Source organism: Loxodonta africana, chromosome 7 (assembly GCF_030014295.1).
Source record: "Loxodonta africana isolate mLoxAfr1 chromosome 7, mLoxAfr1.hap2, whole genome shotgun sequence".
NCBI lineage: Eukaryota > Metazoa > Chordata > Mammalia > Proboscidea > Elephantidae > Loxodonta > Loxodonta africana.
The window spans coordinates 7564591-7572913 of record NC_087348.1 but is presented as its reverse complement, the minus strand read 5'-3'; the positions used below and the strand labels follow the sequence as shown (position 1 = coordinate 7572913).

General features: G+C 57.2%; 1 protein-coding gene across 2 annotated transcripts in view; it reads left to right on the top strand.

Annotated features, from left to right (window-relative positions):
- The window catches only part of SSH3 (slingshot protein phosphatase 3), a 67484-nt gene that overhangs the window by 54578 nt on the left and 4583 nt on the right, over positions 1 to 8323 (top strand). Inside the window, exon 16 of one of the 2 annotated variants that reach the window (XR_010322384.1) lies at positions 449 to 1161. The exons of the other annotated variant lie outside the window; for it this stretch is intronic. The gene's annotated coding sequence lies outside the window, so the exon portion shown is untranslated. Of the gene's footprint in view, positions 1 to 448; positions 1162 to 8323 lie in introns of those variants that run through there. 2 annotated transcript variants of the gene reach the window in all.

Genomic DNA, 8323 nt, shown 5'->3' with positions numbered 1-8323 from the left:
GTGCGCCGGTCCCCTGCTTTTCTTCTCCCTCGGTGTCGGCCGAGGGCCGCCTGCCCCCCGGCCATGGCCCGGTGCTGTCCCCTGCTCCCACCCTACCTCGCCCTCTTCATCGCCAACCTTCCCTCCCCTCCCCCTGAGTAAATGTAATGACACATTTTCCCAAATGCCAGCGAGCTGGCCTCGCAGCAAGTGATGGTGTTTTTCCTGCTGCCCTTTGTCTGGGCCGACCGCCCCCCTTGCCTATTGTCCCGCCGCTTGTCCCATTTCCAGAAACTGGGCTAAGTGAGGCGCTGGGGCTGGGGCAGGTGACTAACCGGCCCACAGTGCCCCCTGGGGGGAAGGCCAAAGGCCCTGCAGGCCCACTGCCCATCTCGGGGTGGGGGAGGAAAGAGGGCACTTGGCGAGGCTTTCCTCTCCAGTGCACAAGGTTCTTCATTCTTCTTCTCAGTGACCAGGGCGATGGAGTGCACACGGGGCGGGGGATTTGTAATTCATTAATCAGCACGAGGCACCGGACCAGTTTCAACACCAGAGGCTTCGAGGGTGACTCAGCGAGGACTCTCCCGATTCCAGCGATGGATGGCCCAGAGCCCCGTCCCCCAACCTTTGTGAACTGCCTCCCTGCAAAGCCATTTGGCATTCTCCTTCCTTTGGGGTTTCGGGTTGTGGCTTTTTCCGGTGGTGGGGTAGGGGTGGTCTGGCTGTGGAGTGCCCTCCCCGCTCCCTTCCCTCAGGCCTGGGCTGGGCCTTTGGGCTGGATACCTAAGGGACCAATAAACCTGGACCTTCCCTGGAGGGTCTCCTTCCCTTCTCCGGCCCTGCCTCCATAAAGGGCTGCCAGGGAAATGAGAGGAAGCAGCTCTCCTACTCTGGGGTTGTAGACAAAGCCACTTCATGACTTTTCTTGGGGAGAGACACTGGGTCTCCAAGGCTTGGGTGCTGTAGAGTCAGGCCACCAATTAAATCATTCGGTAAGAAGGTGCATTTGTTGTTGATTTGTTGTTCCGAATGGCAAGCGGTGGGTGGTGGACCAGACCTGGAAGGTGAGACCTCTGTCTGTCCCCCATTCCTGCCCAGGAGAGGGAAGTGTCGTTCCAGTGCCCCCCAAGAAAGGGGGTGCCTTGCCAGCCTGATGGCAGCCCCTTCAGCCCCTGGGTCAGAGCTGGGCCTGGGCCCCTGGGGCAGCGCTTCCCTCTTCTGCACTTCAAGAACAGGGTGGGGGGGTGGGGGGGTGGGGAAGAAGTTTGTTTTCAATTACCTCACTGGAGTGGGACAGCCTTTGTTGTTGGTTTTTTTTTTTTTTTTCCCTCTCTTCTTCTTTTTTTTTTTTTTTTTCCCCTAAACAAGGAGAAAAAGGGCTGGGAAAGGAGAGCTGGCCTGGGGTTGGGGACAGGGGTTTCCTGGGACACCAGTAGCATCTCTGATGAAACCTACACTGGAGGGCCTTTTAGAGAAGGGCTCTGGGCCTCCTCCCCGCTCCCCCACCCAATAAACCAGGGCTCTGGGTTTCAGTGACACTAGGCCTGTGAGCCTGACCAACTCTTGATGCCCATGCCAAGGTCAAGAAGGCAGATGTCCAGTGGGCGACAGGCACTGAGGCTGGCCAGGAGAGCCCTGCAGCCGTCCTTTGGGAGAGAGGGAGCCGGGAAGGGGAGAGGAAGCAGGGGGGTGGCCCCAGCCTTCTCTTCTCTGGTTTGCAGCCGCTGCTCCTTATAGAGACAGCCTACACAGACAATGTGGTTTGGATTTGGCTGAGCCCCTCAGCACCTTATAAAGCACCTTGCTGAGTCAGGGAGAAAGCAGCCCCCACACAGGAGGGGGAGAAGGAGGGGGCTGGGAGAGCAAAGGGAAAGAGGGGAGAGGGGGAGCTGAAGAAAGAGGGTGGGGGGACTGGGAAGAGAAGTGAGAAGGAGAGGGGATCAGGGAGGGGAAAAGGAGACAAAAAGAGGCAACAGGGTGGGAGTGGGAGGACAGGGGAGCAAGGGTGAAGAGGGAGGAAGGGGAGAAGCAGCTGAGGAAGAGGAAGGGGCTCTGAAGCAGAAGGGGGAAGTTTGACAATGCTGCCCCCACCCCCTGCAAACGTTCACTTTGGGAGTATAGAAAGCGTGAGTTTGCAGGATCTGGGGGCTGCAGTTCTGAAAGGGGACCCAGGCCAGGTGAGTATGGGCACCAGTGGCTGTACACACAGCTCCAGACCCCCAGGTTGTCTTGGAACCTTGGTGTTGTGACCCTACAAACTGGGAACGTCGTCTTCTCCCTCTGCCTCTTGTCTGGACTTGCCTCCCTGCCCTCTCCCCTCACCTAGTGGGGGCCCAGCCTCTCCCCTCCCCCACCTGCCACCCTGCCAAGGGGAAAATCAACTCCATTTCCAAGCTGCCAGTGCCCCTCTGCCATGTCTGGGCAAAGACAGCGGGCTGGGAGCTGCCAATTGGGTTGGGGTGGGGGCAGGAATAAAGACTGTGCTTTTATTCTGCCAAATCCCCAAATAGGGGTGGGCTGTTGGAATCTAGAGAAGGAAGAAAGGAGAGGCAGAGCAGGACTCCCACCTCCAGGGTCTGTGCAGGGTGGGCTGGGACAGGTGGCTCCCCTCTGGGCCTTGGAAATGGATTCTTATTAGGGGCCCTTCCAGCTCTAACAGTTTGGGGTTACTGGCAGGGAGCGAGCAGAGGTTCGAGGAGATACCACCCCACTTAGCTAGCTCCAGAAAAGCATCCTCAGGAGGAGGACACCCATCTGTTCCTCAGTACGTTTTGCAGGCCTTTGCCAAGTCCCTCCTGGGTGAAAGGTCCTGCACAGGGCAGAGAGGCCAAGGAAAACCCCACCCTGCCTTCAAGAGTTTCCATCTGGAAAGGCATTAAACTGTCTGAGCCCAGCCCTAGGTGGCAGCATGTGTTTAGGGTCAAGAGGGTGGTGAGGTAGGAGAGCTTCCAAGAGGAGGACTGGTAGTTGAAGGCAGAGATGCTCAGAGACGACCAGGCAGAGCTCCTGTGGCTCCCTGCAGTGGGAGTTCACTCAGGATGGCCTTGGGACACTCCCCCTCACCCCTCAGTGGACCACCTAGCCCTCAGGATAGTGAGAGTACTCAGCAAGCTGAGGAGGAGGGAATGAATTTTCAGCCGCCACTTCTGGCCTTCCAGGTGCTGGCTGACAAGCCACAGGCGCCAGAGCTTTTGTAGGTGGCAGGTGCCCCCAAGGAGTGTGGCCAGGTGGGGGCAGGGCTGGTACCAGGTGATGACTGAGCTGCCCTCCTAGGGGGTGGGGGGGAGTCAGTGTCAGCTCAGGGAGGGGCTGGTGGCCACCCACCCTCCCTCCTCCCCTCTGTCCCCCACAGCTGGCATCCCCAGGAAAGGCTCCCCAGATGCCCAGGACTCCTGGTCCTTTGCAGCTGCAGAATTGTTGCTGTGGGGCCCAGGCCCAGGGCCTCCTGGATTTCTGAACATGGGGAGCCTCTAGTCTGGTCTCCTCCCAACGGATGAGCAGAGGCCTGGCATTGGACGTTGGAGCTGAGTAAGCACACTTGCTAGTTCATTCATTCGTTCACCGAACATTCCCCTAGTGCCTATTCCATGCCAGGGGCCTGTCGGTGCCCGCATTTCGCATGGGAGTTTTGCCCTTTTGGACCTGAAAGGCTTAAAGAGCAATGGCAGCTTAAATGTATTGAGCTCTAGGACTGTAGCAGGCACTGTGCTAAGCTTTCCATGTTCGCTTTCATTGAACTCTTCCAATGACCCTGAGACCGGGAACGACTATTTCCGGATTTCACACGTGAGGAAGCTGAGGCCTGGGAAGATGAAGTCACTGGCCTAAGGTCCCACAGGCAAGTGACCAGGACTCAGCCTCAGGGCTGTTTGACTTCAGCCCTTTAAACTACATTATGTGGCGGCAGGCCTGGGGGTGGGGCGTGGAGGCAGGGGGCTCCTGGGCAGCGAAGAGGCTGGGTGTAGAGAGCAGACTTCAGTGAAAGCCTGGGCACAGTGGGTCTCTTCAGGACACTTGGTCCTTTCTTGGGACTCAAAGAGGGTCCTGTTTGCCTGGAGTGGAGCACTGGGCTCTCCTGCCACCCACCACTGACAGGACCTGGCTGTATGATGCTGGCCAGCTGCCCACATCACCCCCTCCAAGCTTGGTGGGGGCAAGACTATGAGCACTGAGTCCCCTCAGCTGGAATTATAGATTCCACTAGCAGGGAGTTTGGAATCCCGGAATGAGCGGTGACCCTGGAGTTAGAGGCCACCCTCCAGCCCCCCCAGGGATTCCCTCTACTTTTGGCTGTGTGTCTGTAGAGAGAGGATCTAGGTGGGCTCAGAGGCCCCCCCAAGGTTGGAGGCATGAACCTAGGATACCCCTGGACTCCATATCCCTAGGAGGCCGCCTCCTCTCTGCCAGTGTGTGCGCTCCAGGATGCAGTGGGCAGACACCAGGCGGAGCATCGGCGGGGAAGGAAGGCAGCAGGCGTGCACTTTCCCTTTTCTTTCAGTGGGCAGGAGCCCAGAGGGCCCTGGCTCACCCTGAGCTGGCTGTGATGTCAGCGGAAACCCCAGGGCAGAAAGGCCTGCCCTGCCCTGGGTCCCCCACCCACACCTGAACCAGCTCAGGCCCTCCCAGAGGACACCCCTCTGCCTTCCTATGAAGTGAGAGAGGAGCCGAGAGGAGCCAAGGCCTGCTGTGCCTCTCGCCTGCCCAACCTGGGCTCTATCTCCCCATCTGCAAGGATGTCTGGGTGATGGGTGTGTGGGGAGGGCAGAGGCAGAAGGGATACCCCCAGGTGCTCAGCTCCACCCTGGCCCGCCAGGAGCCCTACCGCTATTCTCCAGGATGTTCCATTGCCCTGGCCAACCCATGCCCCGGGCCCCGTGACTCCGTATCCCCTGGCAGAGGAGTGGGGTTACCTCTCCCTGGGCTTCAAGATCCTTATCCTGCCCTGCTGAGTCACTGCCGGTTCCTCCCGCCTTCTCCCCTCTCTCCCCACCAGCCTCCCTCCCTCAGGCTTCTCACAGCCTCCTCCAGACTGTCTGGGCTCCTCCACAGGGGCAGGGGGGCAGGGCAAAGGACCAATGTCACCTTCCCTGGGGCCATCCCAAGATGCCATCCGACCCCACGTGCCTGCCATTGCAGCGCTGTTGGGAGAGTGGGGTGGGGGGACTCAAGGATAAGGACAGGGCCTGCTGGCTCTGTGCTCACTAGCTGTGGGGCCTTGGGTAAGTCACTTAACCCCTGTCTACAAAAGGAGGTGATGATACTAGCACCTTCCTCCACGTGGGGGACAACTGAGTCAGCACAGGTCAAGTCCCTGGCACTTGGAAGCACTCCGTCATGCTGAATATTATTGCCACCTGCCATCATGCCCTGTCCCCCTGTCTTTGCTAATGTTGTCCCCTCTCTCTGGAGTGCCATTCTCCCCTTCCCACCAGAACCCCTCTGCCTACACATCTAAACTGTTCTTCCTATTCTGCCTTCTTCTGGAGCCTGTCTCATCACCCCCAGGGACTCCCCACCACAGGACACAGACAGATCTCCTAGGGTCCTTACCACCGTCCTCTTGTATTATGAGCGCCATCCTCCAGCCATAAACACCCTTGAGGATTTGACTTTGCATCCCAGACAGCATCCTCGTGGGAGCTGGAGTCCAGGGTGTGGAAGGAGGGCTGGAGGGGGCGGGCAGGTCCTCAGGGCACAGTCAGCTCTGAGATGAGAAGAGGGTCCAAAAATCCCCACCGTCCTTCTTGCTAGCCCCCATCCAGGCTTCCTGTTGTCTGAAGACACGATGGTCTGGACCTGAAGAGCTTGGCCACTCGCCACACCCCCAGGTGTCTTCTTAGGCCCATCGCCTGGGCTTTGCCAGAGCAGCTTGTATGGATCTCAGTTCTGGCGGTTGACCACTGCTGATGTGTTTAGGCGAAACGGGCACTTTAGAAGGGATACAGAGGGCTGTGGCACCGAGAGAGAGGAGGGCAGCGCAAGAAGGTAGAAGATGTTAGAGAAGGCTTTCCCAGCGGCTGGAGAGAATGTGAGTGGCAGAAGGGAGAGCCTCCCTGGCCTGGGCTGGGGCTGGGAGAGGCTGCACTCAGGCTGTGGGGCAAGTCAAGTCCTAAAAGCTTTAGGCAGCACCTGCTGTGTACAGACGAGGCTGCTGCGTCGTGTGGACTGACAGAGATGCAGGCCCTGCCTACCAGGAGCTTGGTTGGAGTCCAGTGAGACATCAGTACTGACCAGAGGTGTGGGCGGCCTGCGGGGAGGCTCACTGAAGACCAGGGCACCAGAGGCAACTATCTCCACCTCCACTTAGCAGGAAACTCTAGAAAGATCCTTGGCCTCAGAATTACCTATAAGTGAGGTTCTTAGCCTCGCCACCCCTCCAGGCTCGTTGGGAGACTCAGATGAGGCAAAGGACTAAAAGGGCTTTGCAAGCTGCAAAGCTCTGAGTTGCCCAGAGAAATTTCTGGTCTCTCTTCCAGGTCCTACAGCTGCTATTTACTAAAAAAAAAAAAAAAAAAAAAGATTTTTTTTTTTTTAATTCACTAAGTACTTACTAATTGCCTGGCTCTGCATTGACATACTTCACAAAGACAATCCCACAGTTCTCCTGCTGCTGTAGTTGCGATTTTGCCATGGGGAAACTGAGGCACAGAGTTAAGTAACTTACTTGCCCAAGGTCACACTAGTGAATGATGGAGCCAGCAGTCCTGGTTCAGAGCTACCCTGCTTTTAATTGGTACCTGCCCATCCCTGAAATCTCTGTACCCTGACACGACTAGTCACCCCATTTCAACTGGGGGGATGCGGCCATCCCCATTGCGGGCCCCTAGCCTAGCGTGGGACACAAAGCTGGCACCCACAGAGACTGACTGAACCCTACCACCTGAGGGGGAGCAGCCAGGCCTCAGTCCTGGGAGCCGGGACTGGACGCGGTGTCTGTCTCCCTCTGCTGGTCCCTGAGGGGACAGCCTGGCCAGGATGCTTTCCCACAGCTGGTGGTGCCCACGTCACCCCCAAACAGTACATGCGGAAGTTGGGTATGAGGACAGGGCCCAGGGACTCAGGCCAGGCTCCAGTGACAGGAACAGCAGCACTGCCTCTCAGGGTCCCTGCAGCCAGAGCCTGCCTCTGACAGGGGTACCAAGGGCTGGTCTGAGGGAGGCCAGGTCGCCTCTCTGATGCCATCCCCAGGGAACAACAGGCCTCAAACAGCCCCCTTCCCTGTGGAGCCCATGAATGGAGCTGTCATCCTTGGATTTATCTAAACCTTTTGTGAAGCAGTTTCTATTGCCAGCCAAGCCCACATCTTGGGGTAATGAGTTCCATCGGTGTCCTCCCCTGCTGGGTGAAGTGCGCTGCCTTTGATTTGTCCTAAACTTACCTCACTTGTGCTCTGAGGGGGCCCTATAACTCCAGCATGCCAGGTTCTGGTGAACAAGCCTGAGCTTCCCTCTCCCATTCCAGTTGTGGATTTAAAAATTCCATCCCTGTTCCCTCCATCCTGCAGATTGAAGAGGCCTGTTCTCTCAGCTTTTCGCAGTGCTCAGCCACGAGTGCACTTACCAGCTCAGGCAAGGAAAGCCAGAGCTTATGTCCTCCTCCCCTGGACTCTTTATCTTCCTCATCATTTACGGGAAGGGCCCAGCACGGTGCCAGGCACTCAGATGAGGATACTGAAGGCCAGAATGGCAGAGCTGGCTCATGGTGGGGCTCACAGCAGCCTTCTCCCCCATGCCACTTCCTCCTCTTGGGCTGGCTCTTCTGCCCCCACCCAAGAGTCCTTTCAGTCTTTTCTAGGTTCTGGGTAGGGTCACTATGGGTCTGAATCGACTCAACGGCAGGGCGTTTGGTTTTGGTTAGACTCTGTCACATTTCCAGGCCTCATCTCTCACATTTCTCTGGGTGGCCTTTCCTCCAGGCCCCTCATGTAGACTTGCCGGGCTTGGTCCAAGCTGATGGTTTCTTCTCTCCCCAGTACTGACCCTGGGATACTGTGGGAGCCCTTCCAGAAGGAGGAGGACCCAGCAGTAATAACAGCGACAATAACTGTGTGTTCTTAGAGCCGTATACATTAGGTATCATCCTCACAGCAGTCCTCTGAGGTGGGGACTGCTACTATTACCCACAATTTACAGACGAGGAGACTCAGGCTCAGAGAACATACTCAGCGTCTCCAGTTTTCATACAACTTTTAAGTGATGGAGGCAGAATTCTGACCCAGGCAGGCTGGGCCGAGGGCCCCTTGCCATCTTATCAGATAATCCTGGGTTCAAATCTGCTAGCCTCTCTGAGTCCCATTTTCCTCAGTCATTCAACACATATTTATTAAAGCATTACTATGGCCAAG